Raw genomic sequence first — 17,939 nt, 5'->3', positions numbered from 1 at the left:
GGGAGTCCCCACACAGCACTTCAGTACTTTCTCACCTAGTGTTCCGTGTCTCCTTCTGTGTGTACAAGACCCAGGAGCTCACGGCAATACGTTCCCTATTATAAAGGATGAAGGGATACCCACACGGGGGCATCTCAAAGGTCTGCTTCTCTGCAAGTCAACGGGAAGCTTCAGGGTCATGAACCCTGGCCTTCCACACTGCAGCTGGACATGGGCTACGCTAAGCATTCCCCGCAATCTCCTGTCTTCCAAGACCCTGAGCATACGGGCTGTCCCGCCAGAAATCGGAAGACTTTCATTTCTCGGCTGAAATGGGCCTCAAGTCAAGCCGCCGCCCGAGTGTCTAGAAAAGTCACTGGCTTCAACACGACTCACGGGTATATAGTCTTTGAAATGGAAACATCGAAAATCTCATCAGCAGGTGATGTGGGTGTGAGGCTACCACGTAGAAAGATCTATCTGAATTCCAGAAAGGAACAAGGCACCTGACTACAAGTACTTGCAGGGGTAGACGCAGCGACCGTTCCTGAAGGAAGGGGCTGGAACGTGGACGTTGAGTCAGGAAGGGAGGAACGTGAGTGAGCAATCCTGCCACAGCCCCTCCTGTTCTGGCCATTAGCAGAGGGTTCACACTGCACAGGAACCCGGCCAATGCTGGGGCACAGGACGGAGAGGTCTCAGGTCCCTCATCTCACTCCATGTGTGCTATGTCCTGGGAAGACAAACCTTGTATTTGCTGACAATGTGGAAGAGCCTTCAGCCATGTGTCCCCGGTGACAGGGACATCAGAGCTCGTTCATCCTAGATCGCAGCACACCCATCTCCCCAGTGTGGGAGAGCCTTTAGGCGGGGCTCTAACCTCGGGAGACACGAGAGAACTCACCCTTCTGAGGAAAGGAGACATGACAAGCATGGGGGAAACAACTCCAGGGTAGTGCTCACCTCTGTACACGGCAAGACCACCGGAGAGGCACCTCAGGGATGGAACGAACGTGGGAGACCCTTCATTCAGAGAGCTCTCTGCTCTTCTTCAAGCCCAGGACCTCACACGGGGTAGAAGCCATGCGCTGGGATTGCTGCACAAGAGCTCGCAGCAACATGCATCCCTTCGAGGCCATGGGCACGTTCCCACAGACAGAAACCAGCTGAATGCCATCTTCAGGGGAAAGCGTTTAGGCCAGCCACACCCTTAGCCAGCATCCGAGGATCCACACCGGCGGGAACCCCGACAAATGCGGTCAAGGTGGAAGAGCCGTTAGATACAGCTCTCACATTTGGAGACCCCAGACAACTCAGAGCAGAGAAACCTCTGTCTGTCATCACTGGGGTCCCGCCTGTACCCAGAGCGCCCACCCTACCCACCACCACAGAAATCACACAGTACAAACCCCGTGTCTCCCGTCACTGAGGCAGAGCTTTCTGCCAGAAGTGGGCCCTTCCCCAACACCACAGAACGCACACGGGGAGAACCACTAGCGCTGTATCCTGGTGGGAGAAGCTTCAGCTGGGGCTCAGGCCTCAGCCTCCCGCTACCATCTCAGAGTGAGCGACATCCCTCACACGGGAGCGAAGGTGCAGGTACCTCCCGGGACCTCCGGCATCATCGAGGCAGCTCAATGCCCAGGAAATCCATCTGGGAATCCCATTCCTCACGGAGCCAACACGGGAAGGACCTGGGAGGATTCGCACACAAGAAAATCCCCCCGGTGTGAGGAGGAAAGGAATGGGCTCAGGTATCCCTTCTTCCCTAGCCAGCAACGACACCCGCACACCGAGGAATCACTGATCCCAACGCAACGGGGGGAAATTCTTCCCCGGACACTCCCATCAGAGAATCACTGGCCAGATACCTCCCAAGGAATTCTTTGCGGTGACACTGAGATACAAACTCAGACGCTGCAAACACATACAACAGGGCCCCGTTCTGAAGGACGCGCAATGCGCCATTCCAGACTAATACTAGAAATCAAGCACATCGGGACACTTCCATCAGTACTTGCATAAAGGCCAGGCTCACCGAACAGGTGGGGTCTCACAACCGTGCACCCTGTGCCAAGGAAGAACGGGGGACTTCTCCTTTACGACCTCTCACAACTGACACAGGTACTGTCTCTGGGCAGGAAGTGGGATCACAGGAAGTAACACTGCCTGGGGTCCAGGAGAACACCAAGTCGAGGGTGAACTCAGAATCTCAGAACACAAGGTGATCGAAGTATGTTCACAAATACATGAACCTATCGATGTATGTAGATCGCAAGGACGAATGGCCACGAGACTCAACAAACACATGGTTTGCGATCTACCTCTCATGGGTCCTTCATTCTACCGATAGAGTCCTCACCAAGTGCCAAGGATTTACACATTAATTACACGCTTCGAAATATCTCTATTTACTTCACTGACTGGAGAGCGACAGAGCTAGAGAGGGAGCAAGAGCAGTCGGGGTCGGGCAGCGGGGAAGAGGGAGAAGGGCGCCCAATACAGGGCTGGATCCCCCAGGATCCAGGGATCCTGACCTCAGCCAAGGGCAGATGCTTACCAACTGCGCCACCCGGGGGCTGGCAAATTAACTTCATCTTTCACAAAGGAGCTCTTCTGGAAGACCTGTTGGGACCAGGGCACGAAGACCTCTACAGTTCAGCGTCAGGCAGTGAGGGCTTCCTCCCCGTCGATGAGAACGTGGGAGCCAAGGGCTTTTCTCCACCACCAAGGACAGCTACGTACCTCTGGGCCTGAGAGGGCGTCCGACCAACTGCAGACGTGGAAACACTCCCCGATTCGGTAGATTTTAGAACAGGAGGGGGTCTTTCGCTCCCTTCCATAAAGACAAAGCCTGTCCAGGAGTGCCCGCGAGGTTCTTTCAGTTGAGGGACCAACTTTTGGCTTTGGCTCAGGTTATGACGTCAGGGTTATGGGATCGAGCCCCGTGTCAGGGTCTCTCTCATCCTCTGCCACACCCACTCCCCGCCAACAAGAACCAGGAGAGAGAGAGAGAACGTGTGCGCAAGTCCACTCAGACATCCATTTCTAAAGATGCCCGGGATTCTTTGCTCTAGATGAATGGCCCAATAAAGCAAGTGTGGGCAGCAGGTCGACCGTCGAGAGAATGTCTATTTATCAGGTCAGGTTGCAATAACTCAGGATTCTGCTACCGGGGCAGCCTGGAGTTCAGACGTTTTGTGTGGGGCAGGGACTTGCAGAACCTTCTCCATATGTGCCACTAAGTCATCTTCCCCAAGCAGCAAACTCTAGACTTTCTGGTTAAGGGTACATCTCCACGTTAATCGACAAGAAGAGGGTATCTTTCCCGCCGGAAGAAAGACAGAAGCCGGCAAGAAAGACACCCAAGTCAAGGCCTGAACCTCAACCCGGGTGGGAGGTTCAGAACCAAGACAACTTACGACTGAGACCCACGTCCGTCCCCCAGGGAGATGACAGGGGTCACACTCCTGGACCTGCTGCACTTCCCTCTGCACTGAAGAGACAGAGGCCAGACGCTTTGGATGCTGCCCAGCAGGCCACGACCCTTGAGCCTCGAAGCACCACCTGTAGAAACAAGGAGAGCGTTCAGTCGAGGCCTCAGAAACACTCACGTGGGGACACACAGAGTCACCCATGAAGGAAAGCAGGCCCCTCCCTCCCAGCAGGGAGTGCAGGCTCAGGGAGGCCCCGCCATCTGTCAAAGTCTTAGCATTGCTGCTGGAAGACCTTCCCCAAAAGCATGCTTGGCGAATGGGCTGCCAGGAGTTCCACGAGGCGGAAAAGGGCCTCTGGTCTTTCCTTGCTAAGACATGCCTCTCATGGACCCTGGAACTCAACGACAAAAACAAAACAAAACAAAAAACCAACAACAACTACCTTCCCCTTCCCCAACACCCTTCCACGTCAGGGTCGTGGCTACGGCAGACTTCACACTGTGCGCCTTTTGCCCCGATAAATGCCAACCCTCCAATAAAGCACAGAGCACAGAGCCAGGCTTGGGCACCCCGGTGACCTGGCCGGCTGCCGTGGCTGCCTGGGCCTACCTGCCTCCCTCCCTCCCTGGCTCCAGTCCTTTCCTATGAGCATCTGCCGGGGCCCTGGGACTCTGGCTCTGCCGCAGGTGCCCTGGGCCCTGGGGGCAGGCCCTCAAAAGCAGCTGAGGGGCCGCAGACTCCAGACGGCCGGCCCCGTGCTCCCCTCAACCCAACCACCGTGGTGACCAACGTGGGCCCAGGGGCCAGATCGAACCGCAGCCCCCGCCTTCCTGCTCAAACACAGGGGGCGCCTCGGAAGCAAGGCACATCGGCCCCCAATAACCTGCCCCTTAGCCCCCACCCCACCGGCCTGAATATCCCCCTGGGGACAGAAGCCCCAGACCCCAACACAACCTCCACTCCAGGCAGCGCATTTCACTGGTCCTCACGACTTGCAGAGGTCGTCTCATGGGTCCGGAGAAACCCGCCTACGATATGGCCCGTGTGCTGTTGTGATGTGAGGAACCCTTCACCTCCCCAGAGTTTGGAAGGTCACCTGACCCATTCCGGAGGGCTGTCCCAGCCACCACGCCCACTTCTCCTGCCAGCCTGGGACTCTGCCTGCAGAGGGAATTCCCATCATGGCTGGCCAGAGGCATGACACTCTAACTGCCCCAGCTGACCTGAGCAGGAGCCCCAGCAGAGGAGGGGAGAAGGGACACGGCCCTCGGCTCAGAGACGAGCCCACATGGCGCTCCATGAGACTCGACATCCCTCTGGGAGCCGCCCAAGAAGGCGCAGCAAGGACAACAAACTCAGGGCCTTCATCGTATCACAAAGGGCTATAAACGATGAGCCACGGGGCTCTCTCAGACCTGAGAAGGGGCTGTGACCAGCAGGTCAGGCAGACGCAGATATGGGGTTGCTACGGGCCCACCCCGCACCGGGGGCCACGGAGCACAGACCTCTCGGCAGAGGCCAAGGTCCGCACATGCCTGGGTTCCCCAGGAGGCATTCCCTGCCTCTCTCCGGCAGCACGTCCTGGGAAGCAGGAGGATGCCTCCAGGGTTGAGATGATCCCTCAGTTCTGAGGGCAAGACTGGAAGCATCTCTCTGTCCGTTGGCTTGGCCCAGCCCTCCACCGATCTCCTCGTTCCCAGCAGGGACTGGAACCCACAGTCTCCCCTTCCCACGGTGCCCCGGAACCATGCTCCTCAACAGGGCCACGCTGCCAGGCCCCCGAGAGAGGCAGGCCAAGACTCCCAGAGGGCAGGGGCACCCGGAGCATACCGGTCTCCCTCACAAACACCTCCACGGCGCGCTAGGTGGGCTCAGGCCGATGCTCTTGGAGGCCGCCAGGATGACCCCAAAGGGCCGGTATTTCTTCACACCTGCAGGTGGAAAGGCACAGGGATCAGGGGGTCGGGAACCACCTCCCTCCTCTCTTGGAACCGCACTGAGCTTCTGCGGGCAAAGCCCCGGGCATCCCCAGAGGGTCTGTGTGGAGCGGCGTCCTCCTCCTTCCCTGACCGGGGACTTTCCTCCACCCAGCACAACAGCAGACCCACCCAGCCCCTCTGCGCTCAGGGTCAAGGGGACAGCAGGCTCTCGTCCAGAGGAAGAACAGAGGCGCCAGGACACAACGGCAGGGGTCTTGCCATTCCTCCAGCATCTCTCTGTGAGAACAGATGGGCAAAGACCCCAGCATCGGAGCAAGAAATGCACTCTTTGGACTCTTGAGTATTTTAAATTGTCATTGTCCAGCGGCTTCTACCTTGCGTTTCTCCATGCAGCACTACTGAAAATGTCAAAAGAACTGTTCCTCCAAGAATGCAAGTCAGCCATCAGGACGACCCAGAAATGAGACCCTAAGTCCCATCGAGACGGGACGCCCTCAAGTCTTCTTCTTAGCGGGGAGGCAGTCTGAAGCCTCAACGAGCTTGGATGATCTAGGAACTAGGAAACTGCCACCTTCCAGGGGCAGAAGGGACCCGAAGCACAATGCCAGCCACCCAGACAGTGAGAAGGGATGGTAGGAAATCCCACTCGGATCCTTGCTGTTTTCCCGTTGGAAGGATGGCAGGAGAAGGTGGACGAGAATTCTCAAGGAAGATTCGGGACGATGGAAGCTTTGCTAAGAGAGCCACTCTGAAACTAGAGTGTGAAGGACAATCAGGAAGGAAACCCTAGGCACATCTCCTGTGTCAAAGGTCCGAGCACTGTGAACTTTTTGACGTCCGGCCCGTGGACCTGCTCCGTGGCAGATCCACCACCACCTGGGACACATCCCTCGACTCTGGACTGAAAGAGAGACAACGCAACGCCTGTTAGCTGCCAGCACTCATCGCCGTCCTTGCAAAACACGTGCCTGTGCTTTTCCCTCACGAACCTGTCCTCCCTGCTCAAAATCGGGAGCACACCTGATTTCTCTCCACTCTGTGTCTCCCAGATGACCGTCCCAGAAGTGTCCCATTTTTTTTCTTTTCTTTTCCAGCACCCACTTCTTGACTGACACAAAGAAGTACCAAGGCAAAGGGCCACGGTACGCTATTTATACATCGTCAGGTGACGGCAAACCTCAGAGGAAACGTTCAAATGCCAACGTCCACCTCACCTGAAATTCAGATTCCTGAAATCGAGGAGTTTCCAATTCAGTCTTTTTGCAAAATTTCTTTCCAAAGAACCAGCCCCGGCTGTGGGAAATAAAATGTCTGTTTTGGGGGTGCCTGGGTGGCACAGTGGCCTAAAGCCTCTGCCTTCGGCTCAGGTCATGATCCCAGGGTCTTGGGATCGAGCCCCACATTGGGCTCTCTGCTCCGCAGACACCCTGCTTCCTCCCCTCTCTCTGCCTGCCTCTGCTTCCTTGTGATTTCTGTCTGTCAAATAAATAAGTAAAATCTTTAAAAAAAAAAAAGTCTATTTTGAGAGAACGTCAGAAATCCATCCAATTTTCTCCATCGTAGTCTCTAAGATACTCTAAATAGCCAGACTTGTCTTCAAACCACCACCACCAAGGAAACCCTCGCCAAGTCGTGAACTTAATTAATTAATTAATTAATTCTTAGGCGACATTTGCCAAAAGGACAGAGATTACTGGATATTACTCAAATCTTAATGACTTAAAAGTACATATTTTCGTAACATCATTAAGAAAGGTTTCCAAAACTGTGCCAGAAAAATGATCTTTTTAGAAATCAATTGGGTGAAAGGGTACAATTGTGTTACCTGAAGCAGCATGACGATTGTATTGTCGTGTGTAAATACATGCTGTTACTAGTTTGGTTTTGTTCCCCCTCCCACCGTATTACGTTGCCGATCTCATAAAATACCTTCATTTACGTATCATTTTTATCAACTTGTTTATGTTGTAACGATTTTACTCTCTTCTTTGGCAGAGAGAGAGAGAGTTCCCAAGCAGGCAGAGCAGACAGGCCGAGGCAGAGGGAGAAGCAGGCGCTCCTTCCCTGAGCAGGGAGCTCGACACGGGCCTGGATCCCAGGGCTTGGGCCTGGACCTGAGGCGAAGGCAACTGCTTAAGCGACTGAGAAACCCAGGTGACCCAGGTAGAAACTATCGTAAAGAAATCACGTTGTCTTTGCTGCCTGTAAGTGCCTACATCCCCCGGGTTGTTGCCAAGAAGGAGTTCTCAGTGGTCACTTTCCAAGAGACCACACGGCGGTGGCCAGGCCCGCAGGGACGTACAATGGATGTGGGCCCCTGCATGCCAAGCTCCCGGGAGTGCACGCACAAGGGGTGAAACCAGCAGAGAGGTTTGGGGTCCAAACACTCCAGAGTGCACAGACTGACCTCGGCAGCCAAGAGGGTCCTACCCAGCTGTCACCCGCCTCATCCTCTGTGCCCGTGCAGGGACACCACATGTGCATGCCATGTATGCAGGCCCCGGAGGTGCCATCCAGTGCTGGAGATGACCCGCTGTCCACAAAGGGCCACTCTCCCTGCAGACCGGAAGTGGAGGATAGGGGGGCAGGCAAGAGGGAGGTCAGTGCACTAAGGGCCTTGGAAATCGCACACGCACGCAGAATCCAGGGTTTTCAAAGGGTATCTCTCTGTCCCCTGCAGAAAGGGCACCTTGCGATCCACATGAATGCAGCTCACGGAAAAATGACAGACATAGGTTTGTATCCTTAGCTCGTGGCTCAGGCAGTCCGCCCCACAGACAATATTAGGAACTGTCACCCTTGGCTCCAAGGGGCTCCGGGAAGGCACGCAGGGCCTTCCTGGGGAGGGGAGCCCCGCGGGAAGCCCTTTCCATGTTTTCCTCTTTTTACATTATTTACCTGTTTTCTATCTTTGCAGCGTGACGGGATTCACTGTTCTTGCACCGCACCCAGGGCTCCATGCAATCCGTGCCCTCCTTAATACCCACCACCTGGCTCCCCCAACCTCCCACCCCGCGCCCCTTCAAAACCCTCAGGTTGTTTTTCAGAGTCCATAGTCTCTCAGGGTTCACCTCCGCTTCCAATTTCCCTCAACTCCCTTCTCCTCTCCATCTCCCCATGTCCTCCATGTTATTTGTTATACTCCCCAAAGAAGTGAGACCCTATGATAATTGACTCTCTCGGCCTGACTGACTTCACTCAGCATCATCTCTTCCAGGCCCGTCCCTGTTGCTCCACAAGCTGGGGATTCATCCTTTCGGATGGAGGCATCCTACTGCAGAGCGTATATGGACCACATCTTCCTTATCCATTTGTCTGCTGAAGGGCATCCCGGCTCTTTCTGCAGTTTGGCGACCGTGGCCTTCCTTTGCCACCCCTCCCCAACCCACTTCCCTCCATCACCCCACAGGGTGCAGGAAGGCCTTCACCCTGAGAGTTCTGTCATGAGCCATCGCCACGGTGACCTGATGACACGCATCCAACCTTCCGTTCCAACTGTCACTCTGTGAGCCGAACCCCTGGCCGTTCGGTGAACAGGAGTAAAGCTCCCCACAATGGGAAATCTCTGCTGCTGTTGTACAGGTATGTGCCTATCGATGTTCTCAATTCTCTTCTCTCAAGCTGGCTGCCTCCCTTTTACAGAGACAGGCTTCTTCTCTTTGGCTTTTCCTTTCCACCCTCTGATTTCTCCTCCCGGTTCGATGCCTGTATTTGTTGGTTTGTCTGGCTTATTTCATGGGCATTTCTTGGGGAAGCTGCCTTCCTTAGATCGCTTCGACGTTCAGAAAACCGTACTCTTTCTGAATACCCATGTCGCACACAGTCCTACGGGGACAACACACAGCTCACACGCCACACTGTTGTCCCTGGATCAGGAGAATCTTGGTGCGACCCAGCCAACACATTTGAGGGGAACCAAGTGCCGGTCACCTCTTCCCGATGGAGACGACAACATCGGAGAGGAACGGTCAGCGGTCGAAAGGCAGCTGTCTTGAGAAGGAGAGACGATGGAAGATAGCGGGGTGGTCTCATGGGTTGATGTGGAGGGTTTCACGGGCCGTCTGCTTGATGCCTGGGAGTGCACGGGAACGGGCTGTGCCACCGGGTGGGTGGACCGAACACACGGCAGCTGTAGTTGTCTGAGATGACCCACAAATCCCAAAGAGGGAAGTATGGGTTGAAGCTTAGGACAACAACATAATACTTGGCAGAGAATATATCACTTCAGTGGGGAAAAAAAAGGCACCCCCCATGTTTTATTAAAGTCAAAAGACCATTTAGTGCCTAGATGGGTGTCTATCCACAGCAGAAGATCATTGATGGAAGTCCAAGGTTACTTGGCCATTAACAAGCTAATTGCAATTAGCAAAATGTGGTATAAAATCTCCTCACACTATGCCAAATTTATAAAAACAACAACAGCTCAGTAGACCTTCACAAGAGTAGGAAATCTTGGGAAATTATTGTGAGATATAAAGTTTGAGGACTTGGCTTCCAGAAGTTGAGAAAGAGAGTTGAATTCAGTAATTGCTTTTATATTTTCAGAGCTCAGATATTTTCTGTTTAAAGCAGAAGCAGTTTGATCTTTAGGTGACTGTATTCCTGATTTGACCCATTTTTCAGTAAATGAGTACACACACGGAGAAAGTGATGATGCCTCGATTTGCACAGTGGTATCCTTCAGGGTCCAGTAAAGAACTGGATTCCCTGGAATCATTCCAATGAGTAGAATTTATTGAAGGGGAGCAAGCATGGGTCTGAGAACCCAGAGATGAACTACTGCTGGAAGCCACTGCATCCCATGGGGACAAAAAAGCAAGGGGATAATCTGAAGAGGAGGCAGTGCCTCTTGGAATTCTACAGTGTGGAGGAACATTGCAATTACTCTCACTCCAGAGCTACAACCAGGAGTAAGAACGAGAAATTCTGAAGCTTCCTCCAGGCTAGGCATATTCTGCCAGTGCTCAGGTGGGCTAACCCTCACCTCTGAAAATCTATTATGGTAGCCTGGGTTATGCAGAACAAGGCCATAGCCTTTCTGTGTAAAGGTCAAGGCAAGCATGAACAGAGATTAATTTAAAACGAGGATGATCAGCAAAAGAGCTCCAAACGGTTTTCCAGCCCACCGTTATAATGCAACTTGTGACTGAGTAGCTTTCTTTTTTTTAATTAATTAATTCATTTTTTTATGAGCGGATATCTGTATGAAGTTATGACTAGTGTACAGGATAAGAACTAGTTTGGATGACTGAGAGGTTTTATGTTCTGCCAACAGCTAGGATCCATCCAGATTTCACATATTTTTTTAAAAATTAAATATCTTATTTCCTATGATAATAATTATTCATTTTTATTGAACTCACAGTGTCTATCATAAATTTTACACATTTCTTGGGGAGATAAACCACGACCTCCCATAATAGGGGACCCTAAAACAGGATCTTTGGTGAATCTTCCAATAATGGCAAGTGGTTTAAATGTCAGACAGTGAACAAGACAAATTATGGCAAATACAAGCAAAAGTAATAGAAACAAAATGCGAATACAAATCTTTTCCTTGTATTTTGTAGAGAATATTATTTAGAAATGTGTTTGAGAGACGGTTAATACAGCTAGACTACATCGGAATGAAGTCTTTTTAAGATAAACTTTTATTTATCAGCTGTAATTTTGACACACCTTAGTGCTGTTTATTAAAGTATTCCCAAATCTTTGTCTTCTAGGAAGGGGTGAAAGTGGCAATCCCTTTATTCTTTACTTTGGCAAATAAAATGTGAATTGCAGTGTCATGTTCATTCCTAGGGGCACTTGAAGACTCTCCCCGCACTGCCACAGTTAGCAGCAATTCTGCAAAGACTGGCCACAATGTAGGCTCAGGTCCTTAATGAGAAGAATGCAGGGACTCATAGTGGCTACGTTGTTTGAAGCCACCATAATGTGAGTTTGCTTTACTGCAGGGTGATTTTGCTTGTGTTGTTTGGTAGAGAAAGTGTTCAAAAGAAAAGCAGCTCACACTTGCAGAGCCTGGCATCAATGAAGGATGTGGTAATGATGGTATGATCAAGTTCTTCATGATGGTGGCTTCATGGCTTGAGAAAATGGCTCCCACCTGCAAACCTTCCCTTTGCTACATATTTTATATTTAAAAAAAAAAAAAACAAAAACAAAAAAACACAACAACTGTGGCCTGAGAGACTCTTAGCAATGGAGATTATTTGTGCCTTAGAGGTCTGTTGGTGAGGTGCTCAGGGGAACACTACCCTCTGCACTGACACCATCATGCAGCACCTTGGTTGGTGGCAAACAGTGGGTTCCCAGATTTATGCAAAGTGTGAGCTTCACACAGCTCACACATCGGAGCTGTGGGGCCTCTTAAAAATAATTAAAAGCAGACATCTGGAAAACACTAATTACTGAGGCATTCATAGCCTCAGCAACATTCTCTATGGATAACCAAGGCTTAGTTTTAAAAAAGGGAGTATTTTCCATTTTGTTTTAAAAGAAGCTCACTGTCCATGCATATGAAACACAAATATTTAAATGGGGAGAGCTCATTCTGAATTTTTTTCTTTGAAATTTCAGAAGCAGAATGATTTCTCCAGAAAAGAGCATTTGGCAAGATCACAGTAGGCATTGCACAGTAGGTGGGCAAAGTTTTATGCCAGTGTTCATTCTGTAAATGTTTCCAGAGGACCTGGAACCTGTCTTTAAAAAACTGAAGTCGTGGGGTGCCTGGGTGGTTCAGTGGGTTAAGCCTCTGCCTTGGGCTCAGGTCATGATCTCAGAGTCCTGGGATCGAGCCCCAAATCGGGCTCTCTGCTCAGCAGGGAGCCTGCTTCCCCCTTGCTCTCTCTCTTCCTGCCTCTCTGCCTACTTGTGACCTCTCTCTCTGTCAAATAAATAAATAAAATTAAAAAAAATTTTTTAATTAAAAAGAACAACTGAAGCCGTTTTTAGTCATTTGATTTATAAATGTGTCTTAATAAGTAAAAATACAAACAAAACATTTTTAGGTATTCTATTTCATCCAGACATACACGGAGGATCAACAGTTTCTCTAAAAATGTGAGGGGGAAAAAAAAAAAAGCCAGAACTAACCTGAAGACTTTTTGGGCAGAGGAAATATTTAAACTGAAAATAAAAGTTGAACAAAGTGATCAACTTTGTTAAGTAAGCCCACTGGGAGGAAATATCAAATGAAAGTAGAAAGAATATAGCTTGTTAAGACAGAAGTCACTGAGGTCTTTTCTCTCCCTGTATGAAGAAAAACTCCCATTCAAGGGGATGTACCCCTTTATCTACCTCTCAAATATTCAATTTATCTCTCTTCATCTGGCAAATTCATATTGCTCCAGACAATCAAAATATCTAGATTTGGGTGAGTAGCATATCTTCCTCTGTCCTATTTTGAGGTCTGGCTACTTGTAATTCAATCCATCATATTTGGAATTATATCTAGAACCAAGAGAGCCTATCTACTGACTTCTCAACATGCACACATGACCCCAACAACTACATAAAAGCCATTGCAGAAATAATAGTACATTGAGATAGGCAGAAAAATTGCTAGTCAGATTTTGTATCAAGTTTATATAGCCTTTAATTTTTTAAATATTTATTTATTTATTTAAGAGAGAGAGCTAACATGGGGGGGTGCAGAGGGAGAAGGAGAAGCAGGTCCAACATGGGGTTTGATCTCAGGACCCCAGGATTATGACTTGACCCAAAGGCAGACACTTAACCAGTTGAGCCACACATACACCCCAAGTTTAGATTCCCAAAGAATTTCTTTAGATTCCCAAAGAATAAGGACAGTATTGAAAGAGCCATTTTATGGATGCATAGTAACAAACTTGAAAAGAGGAGACGAGAAGGATGGCTTACAACTACCATGGGTACACTTCAAATTTTCAGTGAGATTGTTTATCTGAAATAAATTCACCAATAATGTCCAGCAAAACAGATAAACTTCATAAGACTATGAGTAAAACAGATTACTATTAAAAGTGTCATTATCAATAAAAAGACAAATGGCCCTTCCAACTAAAACTACCATCTTCTATATGTTCTAACTCCCAATCTGTCCCTAAATGGTTTCATAATGAAATTAAAAGTGGTCGTTTGTAAAAGCACTAGATTTGGAGGACACTAAATGAATTATAGAGTTTTCAAAGTGAACATTCTAACATGAGTTCACTAGTAGCTCACCAGAAACCAGATGACTTCAAACTACTGAAAAACCACCAGTAATGCTCACAAAAGACTTAACAATTCCAATGAATCCTTTTACTATACTGTGCACTTAAGATTTCCATTTTAGCCTAACTTTTCAATAAGTTATCATTTTAAAGTTTTATATAAATTCCTTTTTCTTTCACACATGTGACACAGAGATGTATTTCTAGGGTTTTTTTTTTTTTCTGTCTATTCCAAATCAACATTAAAAAAAAAAAAGATATAATGAATCTGGTATTCTACTGCAATTAAACAGTGGTCATTTCCATTTTGCAAGCAAGATGTCCAAGATAAAAAGATAAAGTGCCAACCCTTTAAATGTATGGGAGTCACTGCTGACTTTAGAACTCAGAACCTCTAGATCCTGAATATGGAAGATAATTTGATGTTAATAATTCGATGTTAATTTCTCACATATATAAAACAGTTCTCACTGCTACATGGAGCTCAGGCTCTTTATAACAAATACCCTACAGATCTTCAATTGGTAGGAAACATGCTTTTCCTAATCATCAAGTCTCTTTTAAAATATTATATTTTTAAATACTCATTAAGGGAAACTAATGAGGGAAGATACGAGAGGGATAAAGAAGGTATGTTGTTTTTAAAATTAAAAATTTCAGGACATCAGTCCAGCAGGCATAAAACAACATAAAACAAATAACTAGATAATCAAACAATAAAAGCAAACTAGAAATAATATGAAGGCTTTTTTAGAAACTATTATTGCACATATGCAATAATTACTTCCATCAAGACTTTTATTATACATTTGTTTTTATGGAATCATAATGCACGAGTGCATGCTATTGTTTAAACACATTCACCACATACCCCCTAACAGAATAGCGATGACAATATGTTTTAAGGATAATACAGAAAATGTGGCTAAATGCATTCTGTATTATGGTCCCATAATACAGCATGCAAATGGTTCTAACTAAGCAGACACAGGAGACGGTCGTTAGTGCGCACGCTGTGAATGTATATTATGAATAATGCATAAAACTTGGCTAAGTCCTAATGAGTCCATTGCCATCCTATGGGGTCCAAAGGAGGCTCAGATCCCAAAGCATGGCCCTGGCACATTTCTATCCACCAATCATTATAAAAAACAATACCATGAAAACAAAGGACATTCAACAACATGAATGCACTCTCATTCTAGGTAAAGCTTTTGAAATAAGCACGAAAATTAGAAGAAAACTTTGAAAGGAGAACTAAAAGTCCATCTTACATCATCACCCCACTTACAGTTTTTCAAAATTATCTATTGCAATTTAAATGGGACAAAAGCTGCTGTTGAGGGTTTGATGTTATTTCTTTTCTCTGGTTTTCTTCAGGGAGCTGCTATTACAAGGAAGATCTAAGCAATCCGAAGGAAAGTGACCAAACTCTTAGACCGTGGTGGTAGAAAGTTCTCCTGCTTTGAATGAGAAACGATTACAAAATGAATTATACCCAATTAAATAAGGAAATAGATATAATGTGTCTGAAAGCAGTCTTTAGGGTAAAAAAATCCTTAAAATTCCAGTTTTTACACAGCTTTATAAAGAATCTAAAAGAATGCCATGAGCATGTCACTTGCAGGACATTAAAAATCAGTGGGGTTTTTTTTCCCCAAATAGTCATTAAATACTCTTAACAAATGAGTCCCTGAAAAGAGAAACCATGTCTTTTATCCCCAGATGGGTGTACCCCAAGACGAACACCTCTACAGACATGTTCAACGTGTTCACGAGCCAAAAATGCAGAGCTGAGCAAGCTGTGCCTGAGATGCACAAATTAAGTATGTGACAGAAGCTTGTGCACCCAAGCCTCCCCTCGGAGTAGGAGTGGGAAAGCAAGGACAGCTGCTCCTTCGCGGTGCTCCCAGGGCGGTTGGAAATGGGCACTCTGGGAACACATCCCCAGAGAACAGTGAAGAGGCAAAGGCTGGCCACTTGGGGAAGCAGCAGGCCAAGAAAAAGCCTCACTCTCAGAAAACATGCAAGAGCAAAAGGCCAAAGTGGGAGCAGGAGTTAAAGTTCTGGGGATGGAGTTCTGGACAATCTGCCTGGCTCCCTGATGCTTCCCCATCCCTTCTCCAGGTGCAAGAACGGGGCACAGTCAAGGCAAACGGCTGCAGTCGGAAGCTGCCGCAGAACCTAAAGTGTGGCAAAGTAGAGAAATCCCCATCACGGAATTGTAAACCGCAGGTCATTTACCATCCATATTCGGGCTCAAATCAGTTCCCAGAAGTTCTAATGGCAATTTCGCCCAGATGGTGTGAAGGGAGGGCTCGCTGGAAGACCCCATCTGCAAAATAAAATTGCTATATTCTCCCATCCCTAACTACCAAAAGAGCCAGAAATTCTAAGTCTAGTAAACGTTTCTGAAAAACAACCCTTCATACGTTTCTATTTAAAGTACAAATACTCCTGGGTACAGTTAAGTTAAAAAAAAAAAAAAGAAAGAAAGAAAGAAAGAAAGAAAGAAAGAAAGAAAGAAAGAAAGAAAGAAATGATAAATTTGTATTTGCTTTCTTTTGTGAAAAGAACTAGGACCATAAAGGAGCCTAGCATGTTTGGGGCAGATACTAGGTGATTTAAAAATGGTTAAAGATGGGACACACTGACAGATTAACTTTGCTTGCTTTTCCGACTGGACTGACCCTGGGATGACCAGGGATTCTGGGATGAGGAATTAAGACTCTCAACGGACACTTAAAGTTTAAAACTTTCCCAGTGCTGTATTATGTTTGTATTTACACCTGGGTAAGTCGTTGTTGCTAGAGCATGAAGTATGAAAATCATACAGAAATATAAGGTATCTGTTGTAAACACTTCTGTTTTCCTTGTTCTAAAATTTGCCTCGTCGCAAGTGTGAGAGAACAAAGTTCTGTTCCTGATATGACAGTTCCATAAAGCTATTCTGCCTTTGAAAACCATTCTCCACCAGGGTTTGTCCCAGCTACTCTATCAGCCACCGACAATCGCTTCACTCCCCCAGCGTTTCCTCACCCCTCCCAGATGCCACCAAAAGAATCACAGAAAGTCTCTCAGTAGCACTTTGCTTCTCAGCGGGAAGCTGTACTGTTTGTGAGATCCATTTTCATACAAACCTAAATTAGGGCTCTGGAATATAGGTAATGCATAAAAAGAAGCATTTTGTGTCACCAAATTATTATTATAGGTTATGGTTAACCCTTGGAAGATAGAGGGTTATCTATCTGCAGCTCTGCAGCTCCCCACTGAGGTGACTATTTGTCATGAAATCACAGGCCCTGCCTCAAAAGATGTTTCAGGTGAGCTTGCGATAAGGCAAACTATCTGGTTGACCTATAGGATTCTGATAGCTAGTTTAAGTGCAGAAGCTATGAGAAATGCCAGTTAAACAAAAGGATCAGCACAGCATGGAGAGCCAGCAGTCAGCTAGCACAAGTTTAACAGCTGACAGAGCCTGGAGAAGGAGGGAAACGAAAATGGAGCAGGATATTTTACCATCAAACAGATTTAAGACTCTTCTCTTTGAAAGCTCTCCTTGCAAAGACACGGCAGAGGGGCAAAAGTTCAGAGCTACTACCGTTTTTTTTAAAGGTTACTTGTGATAAAACTATTAACTCATCACGTGGAGTTAAAATAAATTAGAATATTGAACATACTGAGGCTTCTAATGATTTCTTCATACAGTTCAGACGGTAAATAAATTTTGTTTTTGGAATCCCTTGCACAGAAATTTAAAATTCTGGCCCATAATTAAGGTTCAAAGAAATCTAAGAACGGACTCTAAAACTATCCCAGCATCAGCATCCTAGCACCAGTTCGTGAAAACATTTGGCATTTGAGCTTTTCTAATTTAACCCCTATTAATACTTGATTCTCTTATTTTTCTTTCTTCATCACTACATTAAAATAAGCAGGATTCACAGTATTAATAATTATAAACATAACTGAGTTCAAGAATCCAATCAAAGACTGCTTTCTATTAACCTGTAACCTAAAGGAACCACATAGAACATGCATGACATCTTCTCATCTTTCAGTCTAACTCAGATCACTTTCTTATTAAAAACTGTATGAGTCAACATGTCATACAATAATAACTCAGCTTTTCCTTCTTTTTTATGCATTTTTATTCTGTATTTTGGTAAAAATTATCACACGTGCCTGACTTATCTCATTAAAATAAACAGACATGACTGAGTTCACATCTCTCGAGACACAGTAAACACAGTGCAAAATGTAATTTCTCAAATTAGAATAACTGATATTTACTGAATAAATAACTGAATAAGTAAAGCTTCTTCAAAGTGAGTATCACAGGTTTATGGTGAAAAGTAACAGAGTTATTCTGGAACTGGTATTGG

At 47.1% G+C, this 17,939-nt stretch overlaps 1 long non-coding RNA gene across 1 annotated transcript in view; it reads left to right on the top strand.

Moving 5' to 3' along the window:
• Positions 1-5,702: 5,702 nt before the first annotated feature.
• LOC125084695 (uncharacterized) overlaps positions 5,703-17,939 on the top strand; it is a 29,397-nt gene continuing 17,160 nt past the window's right edge. The window contains exon 1 of the long non-coding RNA XR_007122672.1: positions 5,703-5,714. This is a non-coding gene — a long non-coding RNA (uncharacterized LOC125084695). The remainder of the gene's footprint in view (positions 5,715-17,939) is intronic.

This window comes from Lutra lutra, chromosome 14 (genome assembly GCF_902655055.1).
Source record: "Lutra lutra chromosome 14, mLutLut1.2, whole genome shotgun sequence".
NCBI classification, from domain to species: Eukaryota; Metazoa; Chordata; class Mammalia; order Carnivora; family Mustelidae; genus Lutra; species Lutra lutra.
This window is presented reverse-complemented; position numbering and strand designations above follow the sequence as displayed.